We start from the raw sequence: 15264 nt of genomic DNA, 5'->3' as shown, positions 1-15264 counted from the left end.
ACTGGAGAAAAAGGATGAAATTCTTTAAATTACACGAAAAGCATAAAACAATATCTTCATATCTGACCTAAAATAGATAGATGTAAAAATTGCGCATTTGGAATACAGAGTTTTTTTTTATTAACGAATATTTTTGTGTTTTTAGCTAGGTATAGGCAGTTAGTAATATAAAAAAGGTAGATAAAATTATCAATAAAACAACGTCTTTGATAAATTGCAAAACAATTTTTAGTAATATAATTAGCACAGAAAAAAAATATTGAGTGTGTTAATTAAAACAGAAATTACACGGCAAAAAAATTACAAATCAAATTATAAGTGAAACTTTTGTAAATCAATAAATATACGCCCATATGAACATAAAACTACCTTCTATTAGTTTTGCCTTTATGTGACAAACAATGTATTATTGTAATTAAAATATAAAAGAACAAGGTAAGTTATAAATTACATATCATACATATGCAAAAGAAACTACAAAGATCGTAAAATGTTGCACATATAATTTCATTTTACTCTTCGTACAGAAAATAGATACTTACAACTTTGAAAGCCATTCCTCTATTTTATGCATATAAGCGAGTAAAATGCAAATAAATTAACTATATTTATTATTTAATATTTTTCATTAGATAAAGCAAAGGTATTTGAACATAATATCTTTTGAGTCGAAGAATTTTTGTTTAGTTTTAGCAGAGATATAATTATATTTACGTATCTCCAGTCCCAGTAAACATGTAATGCACAGATGCGGGTTAGCTAAACTTTTTCCCTTAGTAAAAGCGTTCTAAGTCTAGAATTAAAGCATCATTAACACGCTATCCTATATTAACTATTTATGAGGTTTTTTAAGGGTATTATAATTAATTTCTTTTTAAATTGTATTTTTAAAGGCAATTATTGCTGTTTTTTACTAGTCTTTCTATCGAAAGCTGTTATAGTTTTATTTTTAATGTATGTATCAAAAGATGATATAGTTTTTTATTATCTATACTATTATTATAAAGAGGTAAAGTTTCTAAATTTGTTTTTTTGTAGGAGGTAATCTTCGCAAATACTAATCTGATCACGAAGATTCTTTCACTAACAAAAAGCTACACTACTGAGGAGTAACATAGGCTATATTTTATTGTGATTGCACAAAAAATTCAGTGAAAATCTTATATACCTATAAAAATCTCGTGTAACAAATGTTAGTTACAATACTCCTCCAAACGGCTGGACTGATTTTTATGAAATTTTGTGTGCATATCGGGTAGGTCTGAGAATCGGCCAACATCTATTTTTATACCCTAAGCTATAAGGGGGGGGGGGATTAAGGGGTTTAGCCACATATTAACATATATGGCAAAACGACGTTTGCGGGGTCAGCTAGCATAAGAATATTTTAATTATTTTTTTATTAATTACGTTTAAAGTTAAAACACGCAAAAAAGGTTGAGATTAAATTCTGTATCATTAGTAGCCCATAATGGAAGCTTATTGTGGAAATATATGAATCAGTGAAACTCTAGCAACATAATTAGAAGCGTCCCTTCGGGGCAAGCCTAATTAACACAAAATATTTTTGTAGATTAAGCACAGTACAGTGATTATTGTATTTGTATTTTATTATTGTTATATTAATTGATAATGTCAAAATTACATCTCTAATCTTTGACTTTGCCTTCATGTTGAATGTGAAATTTTGTTGACTATTATAACTTTACATATACATATAAAATTAGAAGACACAAAATAATGTTGGACAAAAAATTAAGGCTAATTATATTATACTGAGGCTAATGGAGGACCAGTCACATAGCAACCAATTTGGCGAACTGTCGACAAGTGCAAGTTGAATAAAAACAGTTGACTTAAATGCGACACAATATAATGGATTCAATAGAAAGCCTTTATAAAACTATTTAATGTTTCAATATATTTTTGAAAATATTTATTATGATATGAAAACTCTAATTAACTAGTGTGAAAAAAACATTGTACAAAGAAAAGATTGATAAATGAAAGATACAATTTTTCAAAGAATATCACTACATAGTATAAAACAAAGTCGCTTTTTCTGTCCCTGCATATGTATGTACGCTTAGATCTTTAAAACTACGCAACGGATTTTGATGCGGTTTTTTTTAATAGATAGATTGATTCAAGAGGAAGATTTATATGTATAATAACATCCATTAAATAGTGGAGAAATACTGTTATTTTTGAGTTTTCTAATGTTATGTCGTAAATAATAATTTTTTTTTCGCTTAAATTGCAAACGCAGGCTGAACCCTACGAGATTTATCAAAATAATGTACTAAGTATTGTACACATTGAAAAGGTCTACAGAAAACTCCGCGATGGTATATACCTATCTCTTATGGATATCCCACAATAACATTTTTTTGTCATTTACTTTTTACGACAAATAATGGCTAATTTTCGAAGCGATTTTAACCAATACAGCATTAATCCTTATCCAATTAAATACCTTAAATATGTTTTTTATTTAATATAGATCTATATGGCCTTTTACAGCATATGATTTAAATGAATATTTTCGAAGATATTACAGATTTAAAAATCGCGGTACGTAGCGTTTGCGGCGGTTCCAGCCGGCTTTTACTCTAAGTTAACGCGTGCGGGCCACGGGCAGTAATGAATAAATCAAAACTACTGGATCGATTTTAATCATTTTTTCAGTGAATGACATAGGCTATAATTATATTTTATACCCGTGCGAAGCCGGAGCGGGTCGCTAGTTGTTTTATATTAGTCAATTACGACATTTCAATCGAGGCGCTTTATAACTTAGTTTTAGGATTATTAAACGAGTAAAAACAATTTTGTCGATTAACGCAACCTAAATTTTTTAGACTTTAATTGTCACTGTCACTTATAATTTTTATGCCTTGTCACAGACGATCTAAGCTGAATTATTTTTTAAAATAATTGTGAAATATTTTAATTGTATTTGAGAATAAAACGAAGTAGTTATTAATTGAATAAGATTTTTTTCCTATACTTTCAAGATTATTTGAATGAATGTATAGAATACAAAAGATACATAGAAAGGTACGAGTAAAATACAAAAAAAAAATGAAAGTAAAATTTTTATACGAGTATACTGGACATGAATTTACATAATGATAAGCATTTGTACAGCTTTTGTACATTTAGCTATTCTGCACATTACTTTTTAGTAAAAGTTAATTTTTTGCGATAAAATCAGAAGGATAAAATGTATAAAAAGTTTATCACCATTCCTTATAAGACACGCGATGTGATGAAAATAATGATATGTTACATCTACCAAACTCAGTGTATTTCATGTTAAAATATGTTAATGTGTTAATGATGTTTCTCAACAGAAAAATAGTTATAAGTGATAAAAACAAGTTTTTATTATGAAAGTATACAAAAAAATCAATAAAAAGTGAAATTATGAATAAGCTGAATCTGATACCATAAACAGAATTTAACTTTTTTTTTTCAAAATATTTATTCACTGTGTTTTGTCGCATTTTTATGTCAATTTTATATATTTTTTTAAACAGAATTACTTTAAAAAATGGTTATAACAAAAGTATGATTATAATATAAAAATATTCAGACATATTTTGTTTCACAGATATTAAATTTAAGTCACTTGTAAAAATATACAAGCAAACAAGATTCAGGCTTCGAATTTGAATCTTTTGCATTATGCGTCTGATAAAATGCAAAATTGAAAAAATTAGAGGGATATCAAAAAATTAGATGGATATTAAAATTAAATGGGAATTAAAAATATATTAGACTGGGAAATTGCCTCAACTTTGCAGAAGATAACACCTATAAATAATACTGTTTTCAAGCAGTGCTGTGTTCGTTTGGTAAGGTGAACAGAGCTCCCGCGTTGGCTCCTGCCATTGTAGGCGTCTATAAGCTACGGTAATCGCTTACCATCAGGTGATCTGTACGCTTGTTTGCTGACGTAGTTGTATAAAAAAAATTGACAAAAATACACTCACGATTGTAATGTTATTTGTCACTGTAAATAGTGATTTTAAACCGGAAAACCTATTTAAAACTTTCATAAATTCGTTTTAAGTATATAGAATTGTTGTTAGTTCTAAATTTTTAGGTATCTTAATAGACATTTCAAATAACTGACAATTACTAATACTTCCTTCCAAGTGATCCTCTTTTAATAAAGACAACCAAAAATAGCTGATCCGATATACAAGCTGTTTGCTTGGTTTTACTCGTGTCAAAACTGCCGCCAGTCTTATTTTAGTTTATAGCGTGTGTCATATATAGACAAATGTTAATAGAAAACTAATGTGTAAAGTAGAAAAAAAGAACGAGTGCGCTTTAGACCACACGACTAAAATAAAATTTTTTATCTTCCTAACTTATATCTCTTTCTCAACTTCCGTTCGCCTGGCCCGATCATACTTTTCGTAACGCTCTCGTCACGTATTCACCAGCTTACTTCCCAAGTCAAGCATGCGTTATTATTGCAAGTTTTACTTCAAAAAAACAAAAACAAAAATGTTAAGTTGCATTTGTTTATTACAATGCACGTCACGTCGTTTACACAGATTTCTAGATGTGTATACTTAGAATACGAAAGGAAACTTAAAGTTCATTGTCCAACAGCGCTTTAGCAGTAATATAACGAACATCGCTGTAAAAGCATATTTATTGATTTTTTAATCTTTTATGATTATAATCTTTTATCTTTAATATTAAATTTGCTTTGTTTTGCCAATAAAGTTTTGTAACGGATCTTGTGGTACTATTTGTAATATTTTCATCATGACATAGCGATATAGACTATGCTCTAATAACCAAAAAAAAAAACATTAATCGAAGAATTGATATAAACTAAAAATTAAAAATATCCCATAATAACGAATTTTGAACCATTGATAATCTTTTCCGTGATTGCAAATTACAGCATGCATGTTTTATAATTTTACGCAGATTGAGTTAATAAAGCACCTATTGCATAGCAACCTAATTAAAAAAAAATAGGTTATACCAGAACAGTACCTATTAGCTGTGATCTTCTGTAAGGTTTACCTCAATCTCCCTCAACCTACCTTGTTGTGCCTTTTATAAATAATTATTAAGTATGATAGATAAAATATTTTCTAGGGTCAAATCAATAGTAAAAAAACAACACGTAGTTTTAAGGAATTTACAAAAATTTTAATTTTAATATAAATTTTCAATTATATTCATAAAATTGTCTTATAACACTAGAATATAATACGGGATCAAATTATTAATTTTTACTGGATGGACGGAACGTTGAGCTAGCAATAAAATTCTTTGAATACCGTCGGCCTGATACGGAGCTAATTAAAATATGTCAGAATTCGTTCCCGGGAGCTACAAAATACCTTTTATAATTTGTTTTACATTTCGTTGATCATTTATTCATCACTTTGTTTAACTTCTATGTCTTTTTGACTGGTTTCTTTGAAAAAGATTATATGTTTGTTAAATGTTAATAATAAATTATTTATTCTCTAAAATTGTCAGACAATATTTAGAATTTTAGTATCCATTTTAGAATAGAGTTAACAGGGGCGGAATAGCGACAATAGGGGCAGAGCATGACAATGTTTTAAAAATTTCGTATATATAAATACTGAACAAGGAGTATCTTCTTATTAAATTGACTTTTTTATAACATAGGTGATGCTTTTTAAGATTCGATATATCTATATTACAAAATTAAATTATAATTTCTAAATTTTTGTTTAATTATCTATTTTACCAAGAACCATCTATTTAAATAACAAAATATCATACTATTTAGTAGCTGACCCCGCAAACGTTGTTTTGTCATATATGTTATTAACTCCTTAATTCCTCCCCCCCACTTATAACTTAGGGGTATGAAAAATAGATGTTGGCCGTTTCCAGACCTACCCGATATGCACAAAAAAAATCACAAAAATCGGTCCAGACGTTTCGGAAGAGTATCGTAAGTAACATTGTGATACGTGAATTTTATATATAAGACTAGCTGACCCCGCAAACGTTGTTTTGCCATATATATTATTAACCCCCTTAATCCCCCCCCCCTTATAACTTAAGGGTATGAAAAGTTGATGTTGGCTGATTCTCAGACCTAGCCGATATGCACACAAAATTTCATAAAAATCGGTCCAGCCGTTTCGGAGGAGTATTATAACTAACATTGTGACGCGACATTTTTATATATATCTAATATATATAAAATTCTCGTGTCACAGTTTTCGTTGCCATACTCCTCCGAAACGGCTTGACCGATTTTGACGAAATTTTTTGTGCTTGTCCGGTATCTATGAGAATCGGCCAACATCTATTTTTCATCCCCCTAAATGTTAGGGGTAGTCCACCCAAAATTTTTTTTTTTTTACTTTTTAGACAAAATTTTTAATTTCTATTTTTTTATGATACAACATTAAAAAATACATACAACCCAAAATTTTCACCCTTCTACCACCAACCCCTATTTCTTAATAGCGTTTAGCGGCAAGACAACGTTTGCCGGGTCAGCTAGTCTAATATATAAAATTCTCGTGTTGCGGTGTTTGTAGTTAAACTCCTTCGAAATGGCTTGACCGATTCTAATGAAATTTTGTGTGCATATTGGGTAGATCTGAGAATCGAAAAATACACACAACCCTAAATTTTCACCCTTCTACTACCAACCCCTATTTTTAAATAGCGTTTAGCGGCAAGACAACGTTTGTCGAGTTAGCTAGTAATATATAGTATGTTGGTTAAGTGCGTTCCTTCAAATGGAGGGTCCTGTGGTTGTTATAGAAGATGTTCCACGTGGATAAATTCCTTGCTCTTTTATTTTATTTTACTTTGTCCTTAATATACGAGCTACTTTGGCACCGTACTTCTGCATAACCATCCAAAAAGTATCATGCGGAACTAGTCTATCAAAGTAACTCGTCTATTTAAACAAAGTCAAATTTAAAAATAGACTAGGATTTTTTTTCATGTGAAACGTGATGTACTACACCTATGGAACCCCTATTGGAAAAAAATCCTGTTAGGAGTCAAACACCTTATCTATCGCCTTATATAAATCGATGAGTAGGTATTGTGTTTTTATTTATCGATAATCCAATTAACCTACTGTAATGATATTAGTAGGCGAATGTCATTTACTTTATTTATATTTATTTAACTTTGCAATAAAAATACTTTTTAATTTTAAAAATCGTATTGATTTTTAAGCATAAAAATGATAAAAATAAACTTCATTTGTTTCCTCTTATTTAATGGTAGTAGTTTCGAGTGTTACATTTATTATTCAAGATTTTATTTATTTTTACCTACTAGCTGACCCGGCGAACTTCGTATCGCCTAACATAAACTTTATCGTATGGTATTAAAGTTCAAATTGACTTTTAAGTATTATCACAAATCTTTTGTATGGGAGTATAGAAAAGTGTTGTTTTTAGACTTTTTCAGGAAATTTATTTTTTTTTTCTTTTTAGAATTTTTCTCTCCGTAAGAACCATCCTCGTACTTCAAGTAATATTTTAAAAAAAGAATTAGCGAAATCGGTGCAACCGTTCTCGAGTTTTGCGCTTAGCAACACATTCAGCGACTCATTTTTATATTATAGATTACACTATTAGACAATTTCAAAAAAGTGTTTTAACTATATATTTCTGAAAATATTAATTTCTTGATATAAATTTGTTGTTACAGGTGTAGTTAATGAGTAAAATTAATATTAAATATTAATATTTATTTCGACTATATTTGTCATTCCATAAATTATAAGATAGATATATTATACAGAGTCAAATAAGGCGTCCTTATCAGGATAAATGTAACCCAGGTGTTCTTTAGAAATAGTAATATAATATAATTGGTATTAATGATATCGCCCGTGCCAAATGTACAAGGTGTTCCGCGAGGTTTTTACGACATTCTATATTTCATTTTCATAAATTAAGATTGATTACATTCGATGAAACATGAAAGTATTCATGTGCAAATGTAAATAACAAAGAAACGTACTTGAAAACTGCCACAGTCATTCTGTTCGTGACCTCCGACCTATAAATTATGAAAAAAAAAAATTGTATGCAATTCAGTATGCTATACTTTTGCTCAAATTTAAATGACTGTAATGAGCCTTATTATTTAAAGTTTATAATACATATATTTAAAGTTTATAATATACTCCATTCGACTCCATATAACGTAATACTCAATAACAAAACATTCATTAGTTAACAATTCATTAAAAGTATTTTAAAACGAATATTTCTATAGGGAAATGATTATTGTCATACATTTTCTTTTTACCTATTTTTATTATCTGTTTTATCAGGTCTTATAATAAGCCTGTTTAGTAGTCGGCTTTTTTCTCTGTGCAAATATAAGTACGTAATTACTTATTTTTATTTACATATACATGTATATAAGACATTTGTTTATTTAAAAACTAAGAATGTTTGTATAAGAGACAGTAAAATTTAACTTTTAAATTAATGTTTCTGTTACTAAAGTAAAAAAATAAATTTTTTATTATTTTTATTGTCTTATACTATTTGTCGAAATTATAAAAAATAGAAAAATAAAATGTACAATAGTATCGAGAACCTTCGGAAACCTAACTTTAGTCTTATTTTAAACTGTTTTAAACTAAGAAATAATAAATGTATAATTGGACTCAGAAGAGTTACTCACACAGCGTAGTTAATTTATAAATAAAGAGCTTACAACAACGACGTAATTTGGATCGTTTATTGACTATCGACAGCATACTATTTTTTCGAGATAAGACTTCTGAAACGGAATATCCTTATTTGTAGAAATCCAACCCACTCACACGAAATATTTCTAAATTGAATATCAGGTTTGATACGAACCGCTAAATAGCGGAGATGTTGTCAGCATTACTATTTTCATTTATATGTTGAATTTGGCAAGAGTAAAGTAAGTAGGTGTTTTCTACGCAAACGCACACAAATATAGAACTCTTTTTACTTTCTACCAAAAAAATTATCGTCAAGTATATTTCTCAATGTAGATAAAAGCGAGATGTGTATTAATATATATTTAATAGTTTTTATTAATTCTATAAGATTATTCAACAACAAAAATTTACAAAAATTGCTGTGATAAGTGTTTTTAATGTCTTCAAATTAAAGTAACTTTTGTAGCTTTAGTAATGGAAAAAGTTACCGAATCTTCATAAAATATTAATAGCCTTTCGAAGTCTACAAATATTTAAATCTAAAAAATATTTTCTTTCAGAATGTTCGTAAAAGCGTTCGCCGCGAGCATATTTTCTTAAGGGTAAGTTACGAGGTCTTTAAATCGATTTCTCTCCATGATTTATTTATTCATAGAGGTTGTACATAAATTGTGAATATTAAGCTTGTCATTTTTACGAAAACGTAATCGTTAATTTTCGCAACTCGATAACTATGATCAAGATAAAGAAGAAATAAAAACTGAATTATCGCCGATCGCATAGAAACTAACAATTTCTCAAGCTCTTATAATATAAACTTATTTTAGAATTTAAGAATTATGTTGGTTGTGAACATATTCATTTTTAATATCAATATATTAATACGTGAAGAAAAGACGGAAGAGTATGAAAGGAGAAAGGGACTTTTGGGCCAAAATGTAATAAGAAGAGATATGGTTTAAAAAATTGGTCATATTTTTTTATTTTAAAATATAAAATATCAGCTCAATTCTGAATCTGGAAGCGGAGAAAAATGAGAAAGATAGTTTTTGCCAAATTAATTGGATATCGATTAAACTATAATCGATTACAAAATTCAAAAATAAACTGCTTGCACTAGTTTATTAACTAAAAGTATATAGATGCATAATTGAAGTTTTAAAAAATAAAGTGTATTTAAATAAAGCTACTTACGTTAATAGCGAAAATATCAATTAATATCTGATAAACCAAAATGATAATCGATATCGTATTGATTTAAAATAACATCATATTTTTAATGACAGCTGACTGACAACTCCTCCCGTGTCCGACTCCCGTAACCCGTTACTCGTTTGCTGTATTCCGATGCGTTCTGAGTGTTTTTCCTATTTTTTTCTATTTTCAATGACCACCGCTTTGTTAATTACGGATTTCGACCCTGCCTCCATTGAACGACCCTTGCTTTCACACTGGACACTGAAGATTGCTTACGTATTTGACTTAGATTTTTCTTTTGGATTTTTCTACCGACTTGATTGAATATACTTCAAAGCATGGATCGCTGTATAAATTGTGGGATAGCAACTAATCACTGCAATAATCTAAGCCTAAGACGCTTAGATGATGAAACAATTTTGTCAGTGATACAGCAGTGGCTTGCACATAAGTCTGTAAGTATATAAAACCTATTACCTATCTAACCAAATGGCAGGCTTATAATATATATAATTATAACTTTTGTAAAATGTTTAATTTTAAAATAATGTCATTGCACACTCAGTCATTCATTATTATTGAAATGGGTTAATAATATTATTGTATTTGTGAGGATTTAAAACATTTTGCAATTTTTAGGTAAATAGTAATGACTATATTTGCAATGCATGCTGGGACTTGGCTCAGAGCCCAGATGTTGATGTCCAAAGAAGACTACTTGGCCACCGTAATGTCTGCATCCGCTGTGGGCACTCTCTTGCAACAAAAACCAGTCATCTTCTACATAGCGATTCAACCCGTGAATCCAGAATTTATAATGTCATACTGGAGTGGATTATACCATTACCTGTAAGTAGTAGCAATTTAAATGTTGTTCACTGCAAGTCATAAAATATTTGGGTACTACTTCTCCGTTAGAGGGGCCTAAAAGTGAGCCATGAGTTACAAAGTTGGGTCTGCTGGCACGCTATACTCTCTGGCTGAACTTAAGATTAGCTTAACATGGCCTAACCTTATATGACTCCAAATGATGTTGCAAAGTTCAACAATGTGTCTTTGCCAATATTTTAAATACACAGAGAAGTTCCATTGAATGTTTATGTACGCTAAAATAAAATAAAACTCATATCTGGTGAAATTATTTTGTCATAAGCCATAGAACAATTATTATCATTGTTTGTATTGTATTTTCTGTAAGCACAAACAGATTAATGAAGTTAGGTAGGTACTAACCACAAAATGACTGAAATTATAAACTACAATATGAAAATAGCCATGAGGAATCGTAATACCACAGTAATGGACTCATGATACTACTATTATTATCAATTATATATATATATATATTAACAAACATACATGTTAACATGTTGATTACATTAAATTCACATTATTCACACAATTTTTAATATTTAAACTAATTAAAATAATAAGGTGGGCTTAACCAGGTATTTAATAAATAGCCAATAAGGCTAGCACAGCAATATATATAATTATATTATAAACAAACTTATTAATGTGTAAATAAAAGGTATAGATAAAGAGATAAAGCTTGTAGATGTAGGTAATAATTAAAAAAAAACAAATTAATTATCTTAATAAACTCCAATTTTAATTAAGTATGTTTGTTACAGATAGAAGCAGGAAGTCGTGTGTGTCATGGTTGTTGGGTGGCTGCAGACAGAGCTGCTGTTCACATGGTCTCAGGCCCGTCTTGTTCATCTCAACAAGACAGGTCTCAAGAAGACAATCCTGCTACTGTGTCCCCCAATGATGAAGTTAGAGGCAACCAACCAGAACCTACTATTGTATTGCCAGAATACATGAGAGCTTCTGAAACTGAAAGTAGATGCTTTATCGAAAGATGCCACAGAACAGACAGATATAGGGTTCCACTTTCTACTAGAAAAATGTTACTTAACCAATATAAATATTACATACCTGAAAATAACCGTCTTTGTGGTCAACATTTGATTATCGAAGCATGGGATTTTCTTGACAGTTTAAGGTCCAATTATGTACAGTCTTTTACTGCAAAACACATTCAAGACATGATGTCTTTAAAAGAAGTTTTAGATGGTAGATTACTTCATTTTGAAAATATAAATGATATGGAAGACCATATTGTACATACATGGACTGGATTGAATAAAGCTCAGTTCCATCAGATGTGGACTGAAGTTCCTCAGTTGTTAGAAATTCCAAATGCAACATTAGCTTTGGCTGCTTATCTTATGAAACTCAGAACTGGCGATTCCACTGAAAGATTGGCAATTTTGCTAAAAGTGAGTAGGCGAAGTGTAGAAAAGTGGTTACAAAATGTAAGAGAATTACTCACAGAGTATTTTGTACCAGCCAATCTAGGTTTAAATCATATAAACAGGCAACAAATAATAGATAGAAATCTAACAATACCCAACTCACTGTTTGGAAGCTTTGAGGGTGTTGAAAAGCCAGTAGTAATTTTTGATGGCACCTATTGTTATGTAAAAAAAAGTTCTAATTATTTGTATCAAAAAAAATCATATAGCATGCACAAATATAGAAATCTTTTAAAACCATTTTTAATTGTGTGTACTGATGGCCATATTATTGATGTTTTGGGCCCATACCCAGCTACAACATCTGATGCTGACATCATGAAAAACGAATTTTCAAATGGAAGACCTTTGCAAGAATATTTCCAACGAGGTGATGCATTTATATTAGATAGAGGCTTTCGTGATTCACTACCTTTGTTGCACCAATGTGGATATAGGACATATGTGTCTTTTTTCGCCTCTAGAGCTCATTGGAAGCAGACGTGTGTTAAGAATATTACCATTTTAAATTTTACAGTAGTAAGCTAAAATCATCTTTATTGTACAGTGTTTAAGTTAAATTAACATTGTAGTTGCTTAATCACTCAAGACCTTTGTGTTTCTAACGCGTAACTACGCCGGCGCGCGCGCAGCACCGCTCACCCCCGCGGGGAAAGAGAGCGCCCGATATTTTTTCGCCTCTTCGCACGCATTTCGTTACAACAACATGAGTGTACAAAGAACGCCGCCTAGGGCTACATTAGCAAGTGCCAGCGAGAGCGGTAGCGGGTCTGCCCCAAATTTATCCACTCTAAGCGACGGCGAGGACTTATACACTAACATTAATACAAGAAAGCGAAAACAGCGTACGGAGGAAAGTGATTATAAAAAAGATTTCATGGACTTCCGCATGGAAATGATGAACTTCCTTAACAACTTCAGCAAAACTCAAACTGAAAACCTGAACCAAATCAAAGAACAAATAGCGGATATTAAAAACGAAATAAAGACGGTAAAAATATCCACAGAAAATTTTTCTAAGCAACTCGAACGTGCGAATACAGACATCGAAAATATAAAAACCAAAACAACCGCTACGGAGGTTAAAATAAAACATATAGAAACTGAAATAACCCAGATTAAAACTCAACAAAGTGCAAAATGTTCGACATTGAAATCGCTCGTCGAGTGTCACGAAGACCTCATCCTGGAACTCAAGGACCGCTGTGATCGCGAGAAAAATATTGTGATTGTGGGTATATCGGAAATAAACGACAAAAATTTTAAATCGAGACAACACCATGATAATCAGGAAGTCTTGAAGGTTATTACAATGATTTCTGAAGACTGCCCTAAGCCTATTAAATGTATGAGACTAGGAAAATATGTGCAAAATCAGAACCGGCCCCTAAAAGTTCATTTCGAAAATTCTAAGACCGCAAAATATTTGTTAAAAAATAGAACAAAACTACCTGAAAACATAAAACTTTTTTTTGATCAAACTCCAAAACAAAAACAATATCTAGAAACTTTGAAGGAAGAGTTACACAAGCGTACACAGGATGGTGAAAAAAATCTCTCTATTAAATATGTGAAAGGGACACCTAAAATAGTTGTCGTAAATCAAAAAAACCAGTAAGTTCCCCATTACAAAATGCCAAACCGACGGATAGTACTAGCAGATTATGTCATCAGGTGGTAAACAAGTACGAGGACATCCCATTGCATCCGTCTTCACTTAGATTTTTTTACGCGAACCTACGCAGCATTCGCAAAGCTGGGAAATTCGACGAAATAAAATGCATTCTAAAGGCCATAGAAATGACTACTCATCTGCTGATTTTTACTGAGACGTGGATTAACTCAGAGACCGATGCGAAGTTATATCAACTACCGAACTATAATCATATCTACAACTATAGACAAAACTGTAAAGGCGGAGGCGTTTCTATTTACGTGCACGATAGTATTAAATATGATATCACAGAAGAAATATGCGAAAATAACAATCACTATTTATGGCTATATATACACAAATTATCGTTAAATATTGGAGCGATTTATAAACCTGGAGACACAAATATAAATAATTTTCTGGAAATATATTCATCCCAATTGGAGCGACGAAGAAGATCACTAGTTTTTGGAGACTTCAATATAGACTTACTTAGTACAAACAGTAACGTATCAAAATACCAGCACGAAATTCAAGAAACCGGCTATAGAATAGTAAATAAAATTGACAAGGCATACAGCACACGAGATACGGCCTCAACAAGCACAATACTGGACCATGTTTGTACTAACATAAATAACCATTCTTTCAGCCTCTCGATAATTGATTCAAGTCTTTCTGATCATAAGCAAATCTATCTCCAGTTGGGACGCCTGCCGCCTAAAATTAACAAGAAGAAAGAGTATAGGGCATTGGACTATGAGAGATTGTTCAACAGTACACTAGAAGCAAAATACAACAATGATGACCACGACTTCTACCACCTTGAGACATTTATCTCACAACAGATAGAAAATAACAAAATAGACAAGATTAAAATCCTGAACCCTCTTCAAAATGATTGGATTAATCAAGACATTATAAACTCAATCAACAATACGCAAACTTCATTTAAGACATTTTACTGACTCCTTTGCGGTATTTTTAACCGATTTCAAAAAAAGGAATACAAATACAAATATACTTTAATGTACAACCAGAAACAATACATGTAACATAAAATATGCAAAAAAAGGGAAGAGATTCTCAAATCGACTGTTTTTTTGTGTATGTTACTTCAGATCTTTTGACTGGGTGAACCTATTTTGATGATTTTTTTTAAATCGAAAGTTTATCTTGTGGTCTGCTTTAAATTTAATCGAGATTTGACAAGTACTTTTTGAGTTACTGTAATAACTCGACTTTTTTTTTTCTTTGCGAGTAAACACAACTACATTACTTAAATTTCTAATCAATATTGCCATATTTACAGAAATACTGTAGAAAAAGCTATTGTAGATAATGGTTGACCAGGTGTTGTTGTTGTTAGCTTATATATTTTTTTTCAGTTT

General features: G+C 30.6%; 1 long non-coding RNA gene across 1 annotated transcript; it reads right to left on the bottom strand.

Annotated features, from left to right (window-relative positions):
- Positions 1-11488: 11488 nt before the first annotated feature.
- LOC123661153 lies at positions 11489-12215 on the bottom strand. The gene is made up of 3 exons (XR_006744311.1): positions 12033-12215; positions 11840-11929; positions 11489-11737 (listed from the first exon to the last, which is right to left on the bottom strand). It is a non-coding gene; the product is annotated as an uncharacterized LOC123661153 (long non-coding RNA).
- Positions 12216-15264: the final 3049 nt, after the last annotated feature.

The sequence above is a fragment of the Melitaea cinxia genome, chromosome 16 (genome assembly GCF_905220565.1).
Source record: "Melitaea cinxia chromosome 16, ilMelCinx1.1, whole genome shotgun sequence".
NCBI lineage: Eukaryota > Metazoa > Arthropoda > Insecta > Lepidoptera > Nymphalidae > Melitaea > Melitaea cinxia.
This window is presented reverse-complemented; position numbering and strand designations above follow the sequence as displayed.